Below are 19813 nucleotides of genomic sequence, written 5' to 3'. Positions count from 1 at the left end.
TCCCAAAGTTCACTCAAACTCAAGTCAATCGAGTCAGTGATGCCATCTAGCCATCTCATCCTCTATTTTCCCCTTCTCCTCCTGCCCCCAATCCCTCCCAGCATCAGAGTCTTTTCCAATGAGTCAACTCTTCGCATGAGGTGGCCAAAGTATTGGAGTTTCAGCTTTAGCATCATTCCTTCCAAAGAACACCCAAGACTGATCTCCTTTAGAATGGACTGGTTGGATCTCCTTGCAGTGCAAGGGACTCTCAAGAGTCTTCTCCAACACCACAGTTCAAAAGCATCAATTCTTCGGCACTCAGCCTTCTTCACAGTCCAACTCTCACATCCAAATGTTACCACTGGAAAAACCATAGCCTTGACTAGATGGACCTTTGTTGCCAAAGTAATGTCTCTGCTTTTGAATATGCTATCTAGGTTGGTCATAAATTTCTTCCAAGTAGTAAGCATCTTTTAATTTCATGGCTGCAATCACCATCTTCAGTGATTTTGGAGCCCCAAAAAGTAAAGTCTGACACTGTTTCCACTGTTTCCCCATCTATTTCCCATGAAGTGATGGGAGCAGATGCCATGATCTTCGTTTTCTGAATGTTGAGCTTTAAGCCAACTTTTTCACTCTCCTTTTCACTTTGATCAAGAAGCTTTTTGTTCCTCTTCACTTTCTACCATGAGTGGTGTCATCTGCACATCTGAGGTTATTTATATTTCTCCCAGCAATCTTGATTCCAGCTTGTGCTTTTTCCAGCCCAGCATTTCTCATGGTATACTCTGCATATAAGTTAAATAAGCAGGGTGACAATATACAGCCTTGAGGTACTCCTTTTCCTATTTGGAACCAGTGTGTTGTTCCATGTCCAGTTCTAACTGTTGCTTCCTGACCTGCATGTAGGTTTCTCAAGAGGCAGGTCAGGTGGTCTGGTATTCCCATCTCTTTCAGAATTTTCCACAGTTTATTGTGATCCACACAGTCAAAGGCTTTGGCATAGTCAATAAGGCAGACATAGGTGTTTTTCTGGAACTCTCTTGCTTTTTTGATGATCCAGTGGATGTTGGCAATTTGATCTCTGGTTAAACATCTGGAAGTTCATGGTTCACGTATTGCTGAAGGCTGGCTTGGAGAATTTTGAGCATTACTTTACTAGCATGTGAGATGAGTGCAATTGTGTGGTAGTTTGAGCATTCTTTGGCATTGCCTTTCTTTGGGATTGGAATGAAACTGACCTTTTCCAGTCCTGTGGCCACTACTGAGTTTTCCAAATTTGCTGGCATATTGAATGCAGCACTTTCACAGCATCATCTTTTAGGATTTGAAATAGCTCCACTGGAATTCCATCACCTCCACTAGCTTTGTTCATGGTGATGCTTTCTAAGGCCCACTTGACTTCACATTCCAGGATGTCTGGCTCTAGGTGAGTGATCACACCATCGTGATTATCTGGGTCATGAAGATCTTTTTTGTATAGTTCTTCTGTGTATTCTTGCCACCTCTTCTTAATATCTTCTGCTTCTATAAGGTCCATACCATTTCTGTCCTTTATCGAGTCCATCTTTGCATGAAATGTTCCCTTGGAATCTCTAATTTTCTTGAAGAGATCTCTAGTATTTCCCATTCTGATGCTTTCCTCTATGTCTTTGCATTGATAGCTGAGGAAGGCTTTCTTATCTCTCCTTGCTATTCTTTGGATCTCTGCATTCAGATGCTTTTCTCCTTTCTTTTTCTCCTTTGCTTTTTGCTTCTCTTCATTAATGATGATATAAAAAAGTACTCCTTCATATAATACTTGCATCCTATTTGTAGCAACTTCTTTGAAGTCTGTTATTTACATTTTCTAAGCATTTTTTTTTTCTCTTTACCTAACATCCAGATTATCATTTTTTTCTCTCCCCTCATTAGCAGGACACTAAATACATAGTTTCTCTGTCTAGAGTTCAGGGTGAATTGTTAGGTCCTTATAGGTTGGGGTCTCACTAAACCAGAAGTTCTCTGGACCCTGTTGTTTAGAGGATTTTATAGAAGTTCAGTACATAGACATAATTGATGAAATCATTAATCATTGGTCATTGAACTCAATATCCAGTCCCTCTCCCCTCTCCACAGGTCCAGGTATGAGACTGAAGTTCCAACATGCTAATCACATGGTTGACCCCTCTAGCAACCAGCCCCCATCCAGAAGGAATCTATAGATCCATCAAAAATCATCTCTTATCCTATCACTTGTAACACTTGAGAAATTCAAGGCATTTAGGACTCTGTGTTAAGAACTGGGAACAATGAACAAACATATATATATGTGTGTGTGTTTGTGTGTGTGTGTGTATCTTATTGCATCAAACGTTAATTATGGGCTTTTCTTAGTACTTTGACAAAGTGTTAAGTCCTTGAGTTTGTCCATTGTTTGCATCAGATCTTGTCTCTATTAGTAAGCACCATTTTGTACCACTCTCACCTGGTCTTGCTATCCTGCAGGCACACTAGGTTTTCTGTTTCTGTGCTGCTCCATACCACTATACGCTCTTTACTTTTCATTGTCTTCTTAAAAAATCAAATATATAGTTTAAAACAGTTTTAGGTTTACAGAAAAAGTAAGCATAAAGTCCAGAGTTTCCCATATACTTCCTCACCCATTGACATACAATGTCTCCTATTATTAATATATACATACACATGTGTTACAATAAGTCAGTATTACTGACTAAAATCGATAGTTAACACTAGAGTTCACATGTCATATCATGTATGTTCTGACACGTGTGATATCTGTCTACTGTTATAGTGTCAAGTTATCTTGTAGAATATTTTGATTACTCTAAAATTTCCTATGCGCCATCACTTCCTTCTTCCCTATTGCCCTTCTGAACTCTTGGCAACCACTGATCTTTTAACTGTCTCCAGGGTTTTTGCCTTTTCCAGAATATCACATAATTGTGAATATACAGTATGTAGCCTTTGCAGATTGGTTTTCTTTCATCAATGATTTTCTTTCAGTGTATGCATTTAAGACTTCTCTATGTCTTTGGAGTATTAATAGTGTATTTCTTTTTGGTACTGAATAATATTCCACTGTCTAGATGTACTACAGTGTATTTATCCATTTGCCTATTGAAGGGCATCTTGCTTGCTTCCAAGTTTTGGCAACTATGAATAAAGCTGCTATAAACATTTGTGTGCAGGTTTTTGTGTGGACATACATTGTCACCTTCTTTGGATAAACCACAAGGAGTACTGAATCACAAGGAGTTGCTGAATCATGTGGTGAAATGTGTCTTGTTTTATAAGAAACTGCCAAACTGTCTTTGAAAGTGGCTGTGCCATTTTTAATTTCCACCAGCAATGAATGGGAGTCCTGTTTTTTCATATCCTCACCAGTATTTTACATTCTAAGTGTTCTGGATTTTGGACATTCTAATAGGTGAACTAATCACCATATATAAACTGTGTGAAAAAGGTGTCATCCTCAATGCCATCATCAGTAAAGATATTTTTTCTTGGTCTTTTGATCTCTTAGGTGAGTTACCACTAATAATGATCTATGCAAATTTGACCTTTTTTACAGATCATTATAGATATAAGTGAATAAGACCTTATAGATAAAATAGTGCCGTGTTAAACACTTATCCCCCAGTGCTCAGGATTTCCCACCAGCAATGCTGTCTCTAAATCCTGTACTGTAAGAGATTTGATTTATGATCTTCTAGACAGGAAAAAAAATATATCCAGAGAATATTGTAATCTAATTTTGCTTACAAACACAATACAAATATTTATATACGATTATTATTTAATAATGGCTTCCTTGGTGGTTCAGATGCTAAAGAATCTGCCTGCAATGTGAGAGACCCAGTTTGATCTCTGGGTCCAGAAGATCCTCTGGAGAAGGAAATGGCTATACCCACTCCAGTACTCTTTGACTGGAGAAGTCCATGGACAGAGGAGCCTAATAAATTACTTTTAATCAATGTGTGTAGAAATTATTAAGAGTATTCTGTAAACAGATCTTAATCTGAGTTCTGAGTATGCTTCTTATATGTTGTCATCTTGAAAATGACTCAATACCTTTGTGTTCATTGAACTCATTAATAAAATGTGTGGATTAAATGAATTAATGAATACAAACTAACATAATTACAGCCTCATGTTGTGTCCATTGAATGTTAACTATTGAACATTATTGCTATTCTCACACCATATCTTTAATTATGATAACTGCTGATGTATACTGTGAGTATACTACATATCACAGTCTAAACCAGGCCATTACCATCTTACACAGTGGTGGTGGCTGACCAGGAGGTAGCAGTGGGAGATCTTAGTGGTAGTCAACCTGGAAATCAGAGAAGTAGGGGAATCTCTTTGGGAACTACCTGGAGCTCATCTCTATGGTGTAAAATTATGACTGCTGAGGGGAAATATTGCTCACACAATAAAAGTTTTTTCTTTTGCTTTGGCAGTTTCTAATGAGAATCTATGCAAGGCGAACAGCTAGCACCTTTTCTCTTTGTTTATAAATTTAATCAAAGTCCCTGTTTTCCTCATTTGTAGAGTCAAATTAATTGTGATCTAAATTATTCCACATGAATTTTTGCCATATAAGGTAATATCTAAAATACAAGAAGTCACGCCCATTTGAAAAACGTATCTATAAATCAACAGTCTTGTACATATTCCATGATGTGTTTCCCTCTGGGCACTAGAGTAATATATATAGTTTCATCACAATAAATTTCATTTTAATAGAATGGCAGGAGTGGATTCTACAAATGCCTCCACAGGAAAATTATATAGTCACTTCTGAATTGAACACAATCTTAAAAGACAGTAATATGTATAGATTTAATTCTGAACTCCCTGCCCACTTCTCCAAATAGTTATTTTTGTAGATTCAGTTCAGTTTAGTCACTCAGTCATGTCCAATTCTTTGCGACCCCATGGACTGCAGCACTACAGGCTTCCCTGTCCATCACCAACTCCCAAAACTTGCTCAAACTTATGTCCATTGAGTTGGTGATGCCATCCAACCATCTTGTCCTCTGTTGTCCTCTTCTCCTCCTGCCTTCAATCTTTCCCAGCATCAGGGTCTTTTCAAATGAGTCAGTTCTTTGCATCAGGTGGCCAAAGTATTGGAGTTTCAGCTTCAGCATCAGTCCTTCCAATGAATATTCGGGACTGATTTCCTTTAGGATTGACTAGTTTGATCTCCTTGCAAATGAAGGGACTCTCAAGAATTTTCTCCAACACCACAGTTCAAAAGCATCAGTTCTTCAGCACTCAGCTTTCTTTATGGTCCAACTCTCACATCCATATGTGACTACTGGAAAAACCATAGCTTTGACTATACCGACCTTTGTTGGCAAAGTAATGTCGCTGCTTTTTTAATATGCTGTCGAGATTTGTCATGGCTTTTCTTCCAAGAAGAAAGACACTTTTATTCCAGTGTCTTTTAATTTCATGGCTGCAGTCACCATTGGCAGTGTTTTTGAAGCCCAAGAAAACAAAGTTTCTCACTGTTTGCATTGTTTATCCATCTATTTGCCATGAAGTGATGGGACTGGATGCCATGATCTTACTTTTGAATATTCAGTTTTAAGCCAACTTTTTCACTCTCCTCTTTTACTTTCATCAAGATGCTCTTTTGTTCCTCTTACTTTTGCCATTCGGGTGGTATCATCTGCATGTCTGACATTATTGATATTTTTGTAGATATGTTTATGTATATAATGTAAATGTTGACCTTTAAAATATACAATTATTATATTAAATAATTATTTGTATGTTTAGTTTTCATTTAATAAGATATCATGTGAAAGTGAAAGTGTTAGTTTCTCAGTCATGTCCAAATCCTTTGCGACCCCATGGACTGTAGCCCTCAGGCTCTTCCCTCCATGCAATTCTCCAGGCAAGAATAGTGGAGTTGGTAGCCATTCCTTTTTCCAGGAGATCTTCCTGACTCAGAGATCTAACCTGGGTCTCCTGCATTTCCAGCAGATCCTTTACCATCTGAGCCACCAGGGAAGCCCAAGATATCCTGTACCTGCATGTTTATGTTTATTCTCAATTTTTATTCTAATAAGATTTATAGCCATATATTTACATTCTAAAAATAAAATCATCTGTCATTTAAAAAGTTGATGCTTTTCATTTATATCTATAATTGGAAATATTTGGCATTCTAAAAGAGCAAAAATTCCAACAGATGTAGATTCTTCCTTTTCTCTGGATTTTTATTTAACTTTGTTGGTTTCTCTTCTAGTAGTATTGGTGAAAGTGCCATCTTGTATTTTGAACACATAACTTTAGAGCAGAGCTTCCAAACTGTGTTCTGTAGAGCATTATTTTTTGCAGAATTGTAATAGATTTTACAAGTGTCCTATTTTCTCTGGAGTGGAATTAAGTCTGATGGGTTTGATGTACTCCTATTTATTTTTGCTTTATTGCCTTGCTTGAGGAGACAGGTCTAAAATATATATAGCTAACACCAGTGTCAAGGAGTTTACTGTCTTTGTTTGCTTCTAGGATTTTAATGGTTTTTACATCTTACATTTAAGTCTTTAATCCAATTTCAGTACTTTTTTTGGTCTGTTGTCTAGTTTTATTCATTTTCATGTAGCTGTCCAGTTTTTCCAACACCATTTTTTAAAACTTTTTTCAAACACTTGTATTGTTTCCAGTTTTTGGCAGTTATGAATAATTATACTGTAAACATTAGGGCAGAGTTTTTGTGTAAACCTAGTTTACACAAAATTGTGCAATTTGCACAATAATTGTCCTTATTTACACAATAATTGCCCTTATTTACACAATAATTGTCCTTATTTCTCTTGGGCAAAATAGAGTTTCTCATTACTATAAGTGAAGGTTTAACTTTAGAATAAACTTCTATAATGATTGTAGCATTTTGCATTCCCACCATAATACATGACATATCTCATTGTTCTACATGCTCACCAGGACTGGATATTTCACTTAAAACATTTTTACAAGTAAAAATCTCTCAATTAAGAGAGATAATATGAATTCAAATTTGCTGTGAATGAAATATATAATGTTTTAGGGTACAAGGTAATGAATCAGTAGTTAGCAAATTGTGAAGAATTTTCTTCTGCCATCTGAATCTATCTTTCATGACCTTGATTTATATCTTGACATATCAACTTGATGATAGCACTCTGGTCAGATAATATACTTGGTCGTTTTAAATAGCCTTTTCCTAATGACTGATCACATTGATGACCTTTTAATGTGTTTGTCATTCATATACCATCTTTGGGTTAAGTGTCTGTTCAAATCTTTTACCCAGTTCTTAATTGGGTCATTTATTTTCTTATTCTTGATCAGTTAACCTGTTAGTATAATCTTGATTTCTCTGGATTAGCTATACTTATGGCCCTGCTGTTTGGCTCTTCATGTCTCATTTTAGACTGTTGTTCAGCAAATAGATTGACTTAACCATTACTAAAGAAATGATTGTAGTGAAACGGCCATCATTCATTTATTATTGGTAATTGTAGAATTCTTAAAAGGCTATATCAAAAAAAGAAAAGATTTCAATCACACCTTACTTAATGGAGCAAACTCAACTAATGAGGACTTAAGGCAATTGCTTTAACTAACCATTTTACAGATGCTTGAGAAGCCAACATAAGTATTGGAAAATGTATTCATATATACACATATATGTGCACATTTAAATATATAAACCCCTCAGGCCCTCAGAGATAATTTACTCCTTATTTTAAAAATAATTCTAGCAGTTTGCATTTTCAGTTCTTAAATTGTTGACAAGAAATTTGAATTGAGGTAGAGACTGCTAAAGGCCAATTCAGTGCTTGTTATGAAGAAAGATTAGTGATAGTCTTTAAGGGAGATGAATAAGATTATAGATGCCAGAGGTTTTTTTTTTTTTCCTTTAACCAAGCAGTTTGGGGTGAGCCCACTTAGAAATTTATATGTAATACATTCAGTACTTCTGTGCTGCAGCCAGATAATACTTTTTGCAAATGGTAAATGTTAAACATTGAAAGTAATAGAGGAGTGAGTGTAAATCATCTAAAATAATCTTCTCTAAAATATGGAAATTGTTTCATAACTGTTTATGGTGATAAAAAGTTAACTAAGTTAGTTCACATTTCTGGAGGCTATAGTCCTTCATATGTTACAAATAATTGTCTGACAGGGCTTCCCTGATAGCTCAGTGATAAAGAACCTGCCTGCCAATGCAGGAGATGTGGGGTTGATCCCTGGATCAGTAAGATCCCTTGGAGTAAGGAATGGCAACCCATTCTATCTTGGAAAATCCCATGGACAGAGGAGCCTGATGGGCTACCGTCCATGGGGTCCCAAAAGTGTCAGACACAACTTAGGGGCTAAACAGCTAATTGTCTGACAAGGTCATATAAGCCTAATTGTCTGTGTCATAACATTTAAGAAAAAGACTCTCTGCTACATTGGAATAATTTTCATGTTACTCTAAGCTACTGATGCTAAAAACAATTAGGATATTAAAGTAGCAGAGATATGTTAAAACAAGAAACATTATGGTAGAAAATAACATATGCTTATGCATATGTAGAGATTTAAAGAACTGCATGTGTATACCTGAAATTTTTTTAATTAAAAAAAAAATATTTGGAAAATAAATAAATAAATAAATAAATAAAATGGCCAAGATATCCTTTATGCATGTCTCCACTTTTGTATATTATTCTGTTTTTTTAGATGTCTTGGAAATATCCTGTGCACCTGTTCTGATGCTTCATTGCTGTCTCACCTCCTAGTTTCAGGATATCCAGGGAATGCTTTACTGTTGGTTTTAACTTATTCCTACTCGTTCTTAGTATTTTGGTAAAATCCAAACTCTTTCCTTTTATATAATTGATCAGTTTTACCTTTTTGTTCTGTATTTTTTTCAGTTTCAAGTTGTGATTTCTATTACCATTATGACATATTCTTTTATTTAATTTCCCAGCTCCTTCAAAGAACTAGACAGTTTCAAGAAAAAAGAACTTGGCATTTTGATTTGGGAATTAGAATTCCAAATAAGTCACAATGCTTCCCCTCTTTCATAATAAGTAAATATTGCAGGTAATTGCATATATCTTATTTCTTATAAATGATCTTTCCAACTTTAACCTCAGTGAATTCTCTAATAGTGACAGAAATAGAAGTGACTCATGAATCACCATGCTGCTGCTGCTGCTAAGTCGCTTCAGTCGTGTCCGACTCTGTGCGACCCCATAGACAGCAGCTCACCAGGCTCCTCTGTCCCTGGGATTCTCCAGGCAAGAATACTGGAGTGGGTTGCCATTTCCTTCTCCAATGCATGCATGCATGCTAAGTCGCTTCAGTCATCTCCGACTCTGTGCAACTCCATGGACAGCAGCCCACCAGGCTTCTCTGACCACGGGATTCTCCAGGCAAGAATAGTGGGTTGGATTGCCATTTCTTTCTCCAGAGAATCACCATACATCTAAATAAAAATGATCTCCTGGTTAATAGAGGTCATTTGAATTCATTGTACTTTTAACATGAATGCAATATTCATCTTTTTATTGGCAGGTAATTAATCAATATGTATCAAATTATGAAGAATTTTATCCCTGCCAACTACTTCTGATTTGTTTGACCCTGATGTATGTCTTTGTTGTACTAACTTAATTCAAATAATTTGCTGTCTTGGGTTAAATATGTTACTTCAATGGAAATATTCAAATAAGCAATACGAATTTTAGAGTTAAATATGTTCATTCCCAAACCTGAATTCAGCCCTACATGTCTGGGTAATTGTTGGCACTTTATGGCAAAACACTTAGCTGTGATCAATTGTAGCTTTCTCAGTAAAATCCCAGAGCTCATCTCTAGGAAGAACATGTGGTTAAAGCAAAGGGGATGGAGGGATGAAAGATGTTAAAAAATTGCTTAGCTGAGTCTGACATTTTACTTTTTAAATATTAATTATACTGTGGGCTTCTTCCTATTTACATACCTAAGTGTTTGCTTGGGACATAAATGGTACTAAATTGTCTTGAGAAAGCCATAGAGCAGCTTTGTTAGATAAAATTTCTTGCAGCTGGTAATTTTTGGCAATTAATATTATGAATGTTAATGCAATGGGGAGAAGGGAAGGCACTTCCAGGATGCCACTTATCTCTATAAAATGAAAGAAAATGTCAGAAGTGGTGAGCCTGCTGAGAGTATTACTTCTGGGAAGGAAATAGATGGCAAATGTTAAAATTATCATATTTATGGACAGGCTAGAATTTTAAGACTGGGATATCTGATAAATAGTTTAGTAAACAGAGTTTATTATAAATATTTTAAATGTTTGTTTTGGATTATTTAGTATTAACAATAAAGGTATTTTTAAAGTTATATTGAATATATTACTGGCCCAAAATAAGAACTGGAAGTTTACTCACAGAAATTAGGTCATTAGATTATGTCAGTAATTGGTGAGGAATTAGGGGCAATTCATTTGATGCTATAGGGTTAATTAGAGATAAACATTAAAATGGTATATGTATTAGGTACAGAGGAGCTTGATAGATAAAAATGTAAAAGTCTAGAGTTATAAGAAACAAAGTATCAGCAAATCTATTGAAATCCAGTACTTAGATATTAGAATTGTCATCATGTATTTCAAAGTATTTACATTCTTTTACACTTTCCAAGAGAATGTAAAAAGTAGCTGTTCTATCACAGCTCATTAGGCAATATGATTTAAACCAGACTAACTCTTCACTGGAAGGAATGTAGGAGGAGATCAGTAAGACGCATTATTAGCATACGAGTTGTTTATAATTCAGAAATGAAAATAAATTATATCATTTTGTACATTTTTATTTATGATTTGAGGAACTCTGTGTTTCAGCTTATACTAGTTACTCTATGGTTTCAGATTTCCAGGTAAATTAATTTCACAAGGATTTAGGAAATATATAATGTAAAATATCTTGGATTATATTTTTGACCCAGATGTAGGCTTAAATTATAGTGACTATGAGAAAATAGCATTTTGATTAGTAAGGGGAAGAGTATTTTATGTTAAAACATAGCAATAGGAATAAATATATTTTCTGTAGCCATTTTTCTATGCTCATGAGGAATGTTACTAATGTTAATGCTACTAAAATAAGCATTTCTAATTTTGTATGACAGTCTAAATCTTCAGTTTCAATTATTCTGCCCCATAATGCCCACAAGTACATTCACAAGGGGTATGTCATGTATGCTAATTTTTGTCTGTTAAATATAGTCACTGTTTAAAGAAAACATAAGAAAAGTAATATGTTAAGAAAATATCCTTCTTCTTTTTAATATAATTCATCAAGTCTTTATTAAACATCTGCTTTTTATCTTCAGATCTGCAAGGAAAAGGAAATAAATAATATTTTTCTGTGTTAGAAAACCTACTTAATTTTTTTAGGAACAAATTTATAAATGTGAAAAAATTAAAATGTAAATGAGTGGGCACTGCAAAGGATATATACTAAGACAGTCTCCTTAGTATATATCCTATAAAAGGATAAAATCTAAAAATTAAATCAAAATGGGTCATATGTTAGTTTATCAAAAAAAAAAAAAAAAAAACCCTAAATGCTGTAAAAAAGAATTACAAAATGAAACAGGAAAAATAGTATTTTTGAATTTGAGTAAACATTTCTTACATACAACACCAAAAAGTAACCGGTAAAAGAATGAACAAATTAAACTTAATTAAAATTAGTAACTTCTCTGAAAAAGCTATTTAAAAAAAACTAAGGCTAGAAAAACATATTGACAAATATTTCCAGTAGAGGATTTTCACTGAGGATACATGAAGAAACATCAAACCTTAGTAATAAGATAACAAATCATATGAATGGAAATTTCCAAAAAATATATATGGTTAGCAATTAACACATGAAAAATCACTCAATGTGATGTTATTAAGAAAATGCAAATTAAAATCATGACATACACCGCACACCTATTTTATCACTAAAATTAGAAAGTTTGACCCTACCCAGTGTTGGTAAGGATCTAAGGGAACTCAAACCCTGGTTCTGATTTTTCTGGTGAGGATGTAAATACTTTATGAAAAATTGTGTTTTAATAATAATAACACCAACTACTCTGTGAAGTTGGTGGGGAGCAGTTGGGGAAGAGAGTGGGAGTGGGAACAGGGGAGGGAGAGAGAGAAATAAGAGCACACATGCACACACTGCATGCTCTGGTATCTTTAAAAAATCATTGGAGTACAGTTGATTTAGAATTTGTTAGTTTCGGTTGTACAACTCTGGTCTCTTCCATAAGCACACTAATCTCACCATAAAGCACCTACCCTCCTGACCTCAACTAAATCTAATTACTTCCCTAAGACACAATCTTCAAATACTATCACTTTGGCGTTAGAACTTCAACATCTGAAAATAGGGGGAACACAGTCCATAGTGACATAGAAAATTTTTTAAATATATATTTGTTGCATATTTGCATGGCAAATAATGTAACATGCTAAATAATAAAGGACATTGCAAAATACTAAAATATAATGTCTAGAAAAAGATAGATACAATAGAAAACATTAGCAAGAAAACCTCAAAGCTATTTCCATGAGAAAAGAATCTCAAAGATAAAAAAAAAAATGATTTCTAAGTACTTTCTAGTAGTATCCAACTTATCTGCAATAATTATATAACATTGGGAATTATAGAAATAAATGTATTACTAGAGGAGTATTAATATGACATTCTTTAATGAGTAATGCATATTTCAGAGTATTAAACTCATGGATTTGACATAATATTAAGAGGAAAATAATTGATAATTTTTTATGATGCAACAAGAGATCAGAAATTCCCTAGGCTGCTGGATCAAAGTAGAGAAGAAAATGGAAGCAGAATTCTGCATGGGAAAAACACAGTATGGGTTTTGAAGAAGTGAAGTTGCTCAGTCGTGTCCGACTCTTTGCGACCCCATGGCCTGTAGCCTATCAGGCTCCTCCATCCATGGGATTTTCCAGGCAAGAATACTGGAGTGGGTTGCCATTTCCTTCTCCAGGGATCTTCCCCACCCAGGGATTGAACCTGAGTCTCCCGCATTGTAGGCAGACACTTTGACTGGCTGAGCCACCAGGGAAGCATTATGGTTTTGAAGTGCTTCACTATTTTCAAATAAAAAATATCCTCACTGAAAACATTACTCCATTTTAAGATATCTTAAGGGGAAAAATTAGTGTTGACCAGAATTATGAGAATAAGTCTCATAAAACAGTAAATACTTGAAAGCTTCTGATGAAACTTGAAAGGGTTAGGAAAACTATGAATCTCAAGCAAAGTCACATATTAGAATCACTTAAGAAATTTTCAAAAATCCTTGTACACAGAGATCTTAATTTGCATGTGATGAGTCCAAGGATGGATATTTTAAAATGACTCCTAAATATTCAAAATATGCAGCCAGGATCGAGAACCACTGATGGCTAAGCATTCAACCCATACATTGGGACTAATTGCCATACAGTCTGAATGGATGAGAACTGGTATTTGACACAATAAACATTCAGGATGGCATCAGGGTCATTGGGTAGGTCTAATAAAAATTGTTTTCTAACCTTAGTTGGTTACTGAAGAATCTGAATCAAATGTAACTAATTTTTGTGAAATTTTGCATTATTAATTTAGAAATAAAATGAGGGGATAAAAAACATAAGCTATATTCTATTTTATAAAAAGAGTTACACTCAGAGCTAATTGGCAATGTATGTGACTGTCACCTGATTAAATGAGTTGCATATTAGAGGAAGTGTCAGGAGTAGGCAACAAAATAGCCATGTAATTGAAATATTTCAGAATATTTTTAAATTCTTTTATTTTTTAAATGAGAAGCTAAAGGCAAAGGAAAAAAGTAAAGATATATCCATCTGAATGCAGAGTTCCAAAAAAGAGCAAGGAGAGATAAGAAAGCTTTCCTCAATGACCAGTGCAAAGAAAGAGAGGAAAACGGCATAGAATGGGTAAGACTAGAGATCTCTTCAAGAACATTAGCGATACCAAGGGAACTTTTCATGCAAAGATGTGCCCAAAAAAGGACAGAAATGGTATATACCTAACAGAAGCAGAAGATATTAAGAATAGGTGGCAAGAAACACAGACGAACTATACAAAAAAATCTTCATGACCCAGATCACATGTGATCACACGATGGTGTGATCACTCACCTAGAGCCAGACATCCTAGAATGCCAAGTCAAGTGGGCCTTAGGAAGCATCACTACAAAGAAAGCTAGTGGAGGTGATGGAATTCCAGTTGAGCTATTTCAAATCCTAAAAGATGATGCTGTGAAAGTGCTGCACTCAATATGCCAGCAAATTTGGAAAACTCAGCAGTGGCCACAGGACTGGAAAAGGTCAGTTTTCATTCCAATCCCAAAGAAAGACAAAGTCAAAGAATGTTCAAACTACCACACAATTGTACTCATCTCACACACTAGTAAAGTAATGCTCAACATTCTCCAACCAGACTTCAACGGTATGTGAACCGTGAACTTCCAGGTGTTCGAGCTGGATTTAGAAAAAGCAGAGGAACCCGAGATCAAATTGCCAACATTCAATGGATCATAGAAAAAGCAAGAGAATTCCAGAAAAATATCTATTTCTGCTCTACTGATTACACCAAAGCCTTTGATTGTGTAGATCACAGCAAACTGGAAAATTATTCAAAAGATGGGAATATCAGACCACCTGACCTACTGTCTGAGAAATCTGTATGCACGTCAGGAAGCAACAGTTAGAACTGGACATGGAACAACATACTGGTTCCAAATTGGGAAAGGAGTATGTCAAGGCTGTATATTGTCACCCTGATTATTTAACTTATATGATGAGTACATCATGAGAAATGCTGGACTGGATGAAGCACAAGCTGCAATCAAGATTCCCGGAGAAATATCAATAACCTCAGATGACACTACCCTTATGGCAGAACATGAAGAGGAACTAAAGAGCCTCTTGATGAAAGTGAAAGAGAAGAGGGGAAAAGTTGGCTTAAAACTCAGCATTCAGAAAACTAAGATCATGGCATCCGGTCCCATTACTTCATGGCAAATATGGGGAAACAGTGGAAACAGAGACTTTATTTTCTTGAGCTCCAGAATCACTGCAGTTGGTAACTGCAGCCATGAAATTAAAAGACATATGCTCCTTGGAATAAAAGCTATGACCAACCTAGACAGCATATTAAAAAGCAGAAACATTACTTTGCCGACAAGGGTCCGTCTAGTCAAGGCTATGGTTTTTCCAGTAGTCATGCATGAATGTGAGAGATGGACTATAAAGAAAGCTAAACACCACAGAATTGATGCTTTTAAACTGTTGTGTTGGAGAAGACTCTTGAGAGTCTCTTGGACTGCAAGGAGATCAAACCAGTCAATCTTAAAGAAAATCAGTCCTGAATATTCATTGAAAGGACTGATGCTGCAGCAGAAACTGCAATCCTTTGGCCCCTTAATGTGAAGAACTGACTCATTGGAAAACACTCTGATACTGGGAAATATTGAAGGCAGGAGGAGAAGGCGACAACAGAGGATGAGATGGTTGGATGGCATCACTGACTTGATGGACATGAGTTTGAGTAAGTTTCGGCAGTTGCTGATGGGCATGGAAGCCTGGCGTGCAGTCCATGGGGTCTCAGAGTCAAACATGACTGAGTGACTGAACTGAACTGATTTATTTTTAATTGAAAGACAATTGCTTTATAGAATTTTGTTTTTTCTTTCAGACATCAGCATCAATCAGTTATAGGTATACTTTTTTTTTAATTTGATGAGGAGTTATATAACATGAATATTTGTTGTTGTTCATTCACTAAGTGTTAGACTGCAGTGCACCAGGGTTCCCTGTTTTGCACTATCTTCCTGAGTTTGCTCAAACTCATGTCAGTTGAGTCTGTGATGTCATCCATCCATCTTGTCCTCTGTTGTCCCCTTCTCCTCCCTTCAATTTTTCCTAGCATTAGGATCTTTTCCAATGAGTTGGTTTTTCACATTAGATGACCAAAGTATTGGAGCTTCAACTTCAGCATCAATCCTTCCAATGAATATTCTGAATTGATTTCCTTTAGGTTTGACTGATTTAATCTCCTTACAGTCCAAGGGACTCTGAAGAGTCTTCTGAAAGACAGTTTGAAAGCCTTTAGCACTCAGCCTTCTTTATGGTCCATCTCTTACATCCATACTTGACTACTGGAAAAATCATAGCTTTGACTGAACAGACCTTTGTCAGCAAGTGATGCCTCTGCTTTTTAATACACTGTCTAGGTTTATCATTGCTTTTCTTCCAAGGAGCGGGCATTTTTTAATTTCATGGCTGCAGTCAATGTCTGCATTGATTTTGGAGCCCAAGAAAATAAAGTCTCTCACTGTTTCCATTGTTTCTCCATCTGTTTTCCATGAAGTGATGGGACCAGATGCCATAATCTTCCTTTTTTGAATGTTGACTTTTAAGCCAGTTTTTTTCACTCTTCTCTTTCACCTTCATCAAGAGGCTCTTTAGTTCCTCTTCACTTTCTGCCACTAGGGTGGGATCATCTGCATATCTGAGGTTATTTATATTTCTCCCAGCAATCTTGATTCCAGCTTGAGCTTCTTCCAGCCCAGCATTTTGCATGATGTACTCTGCATAGAAGTTAAATAAGCAGGGTGTCAATAAACGGCCCTGACGTACTCCTTTCCCAATTTTGAACCAATCTGTTGTTCCTTGTATGATTCTAACTGTTGCTCCTTGACCTGCATACAGGTTTATCAGGAAGCAGGTAAGGTGGTCTGATATTCACATCTCTTTAAGAATTTTCCATTTTGTTGTGATCCACACAGTCAAAGGCTTTAGCATAGTCAATGAACATGAATTTTTATGTACCTTTAAACTCTAAGATTAAAAGGACAGAGGAAAATGATGGGACAATAGACTTGAGAGCAAAGTTAAGACTCATTATTGGTAGTTTCTTCCCCCTCCCCTCCCCTTTGTAAATGTCTACTGCATAATGTACTTATATTTAATATGTTCCAGTAAGGACCTTTGTATTTGCAGATCACATGTGACCATAGGGCAAATAGCCTTTGAGGGGATAAACATGAACTCATGAACTCAAGTTTGATAAATGATGACTTTGAAGTATTGTTTTGTATTCATATTTGACTAATTTGAATACAATTTGAGAATTGATAGTAGGGAAAGAAAGTTTTGGGTAGAGATGCTGTGGAGGTAGTATAACTAGTAAACTTTGAACTCAGAAGAGCCCAAAACAAGAAGGTGTATGGGCAAAAGAGTTGGGATCTTCAGATAATTGATGGAAGTCTATTTGCTAAGGATCACTGAAAAGTCTTGATTTAATGGAGCATCAAGAAGATGGCAATCTGCTTTCCAGGATTTTGTTCCCTCAAATCTGTTCTATAAGCAAACAAGCAAGGAGCAGTAAAATGACATGAATTAATTGCAAGAGTATAAATCACTTACTTCACTTGCATGTATTGTAAAATGACTGAGAGAAGCAATTGCTGGACTGAAAAGCCTGTTAAAGATTTGGCTACATTATCTTGCAGTACACAGAGACCTACTAGGTCTCCAATAAATGTTTGACAAGAGAAATTTTAATTCCACCAGCATAACATGGACTCTAGATCTTGATAATTGTTTATCTCCTAATGTTTAACAATGGCAACCCACACCAGTATTCTTGCCTGGCAAATCCCATGGACAGAGGAGCCTGGTAGGCTGCAGTCCATGGGGTCGCTAGGAGTCAGACACGACTGAGCGACTTCACTTTCACTTTTCACTTTCATGCATTGGAGAAGGAAATGGCAACCCATTCCAGTGTTCTTGCCTGGAGAATCCCAGTGACTGGGGAGCCTGGTGGGCTGCCATCTCTGGGGTAGCACAGAGTCGGACACGACTGAAGCGATTTAGCAGCAGCAGCCTTCCATATGACTTAGCAGGTAAAGAATCCACCCGCAATGCAGGAGATGTAAGAGATGCATTTTCATTCCCTCAATCAGGAAGATCCTCTGGAGCAGGTCATGGCAGTCCACTCCATTATCCTTGCCTGGAGTATCCCTTGAACAGAAGAGTCTAGCAGGCTATGGTCCGTGGGGTCGCAAAAAGTCGGCCATGACCAAAGTGACTGAGTAAATCTTTCATATAAATGAGACCTCGGCAATTTCAGAAAGAGTAAAGTTAAAACTTACCCACCTTTCTAGGGGAAGGCAAGAAAATTTTCCAGTCTCGAATAGGTTCTGGATAAACAAGTTAAATTTTCCCAAAGAAGTGGTCACCTTAATCTAACCCTCAGTATGATTGACAGAAAAATTCATATTGACTGTATAGCCCAGAACACTTCAAACTGAGAATTTAGTTTAAAGGAGCCATGAATAATGCCCTCAGGTGTGTGGTCACATGGCAGAAGCAAATAGAATCCACACAGAAATGAAGGACAAAGTTTGAATAAAACTTATTTTAAAGAGGCCATATACAAAAGGCACAGTTAAATGTTATAAAGCTGCAAAAGTTTGACAGTAAAAAAAGTGAAAAATAGTATATTGGAAATAATTAGGCAAAAGAGAATTATTATTGTCAAGTTCATGCTCAGTCCTGTCTGACTCTTTTTAACCTCATGGGCTGCAGCCCGCCAGGCTCTTCTGTCCATGTGATTTCCCAGGCAAGAATACTAGCGCAGGTTGCTTTCCTTCTCCAGGGAATCTATCCTGACTTAGGGATTAAACACATGTCTCCTGTGTCACCTGCATTGGAGGTGGATTCTTTACCTGCTGAGCCATCAGGGGATTGAGGAAAGAGGGTCAGTATATAATTATACATGTTTTAATTCACCAGGAACAGACAAATTTTAAACTTGTGTACATCTAATAACACACCCAGGAAATTAAATAGAATTTGACACAACTGCAGAGGAGATTAATCTACCACCCTATTTAGAGATACTAGATACATATTTTAATAATTGATAAGTAGGCAAAAATAAGTTACAAAATATAGAAAACCTAATAATAATCACTTGGAGAATTATATGCTGTATTTTATTTATGCAAATAAATAAATAATGTGAAGTTAACATCTCATTTAACCATTCTAAATATACCCTTCATATTATTCCTACAATTGGAAAAAAGAAAATTCTAAGACTGTCTGGAGAAAAAGTACTCAACTGAATATCCCAGGAACATAGTTGGGCATTTGATGGGTTGGAAAAATTAGGCTTTTGCTAAATTAGAGTATTTGTCCTCGAATCCTAGACCCTTGGTGCCAGGACAGAACCATAATAGATTAAATGAATATTATGAAAAGTTTTCAGATCTAGTCAAAAATTCATTTTGAAAGCTTTGAAATAAAATTGAACAGAATCCTGACAGCTTTTGTTCTACATCTGTCACGGGTGCTTCTGAGTATTACAGGATACAGAAACTTGATGGGCCATTGAAATAGCTCAAATACTTCTTTCCATTTCTTCTTAACCGAATGGGATTGGGTTTCCCTGCCCTCAAAATATATCTTTCTTTTTCTTCACATATACTGATCTACTATTTTGTGTCTGTGTGTCTGTGGATTTTATTTAACTTTTTTTCTGTGTGACTTTGAGTACTTGAAAGTGTATATTCAGTTTCTTTCTTTTTTTTTTAAGTAGGAGATTTCTTCATTTTTGGTTAACCAGAGCAAAATTAAGAACCTCCCATTTTTTAATAAACCTCTATTTTCTTTTCTGTTCTTTTTGGGATCCTTGGGACTTTTTATACTACCTCTATGATTCTTAGCAGATGATGCTTTGTGATG

This window comes from Bos indicus x Bos taurus, chromosome 8 (assembly GCF_003369695.1).
Source record: "Bos indicus x Bos taurus breed Angus x Brahman F1 hybrid chromosome 8, Bos_hybrid_MaternalHap_v2.0, whole genome shotgun sequence".
Taxonomy (NCBI): Eukaryota; Metazoa; Chordata; class Mammalia; order Artiodactyla; family Bovidae; genus Bos; species Bos indicus x Bos taurus.
Note: the sequence above shows the minus strand (reverse complement) of the source record.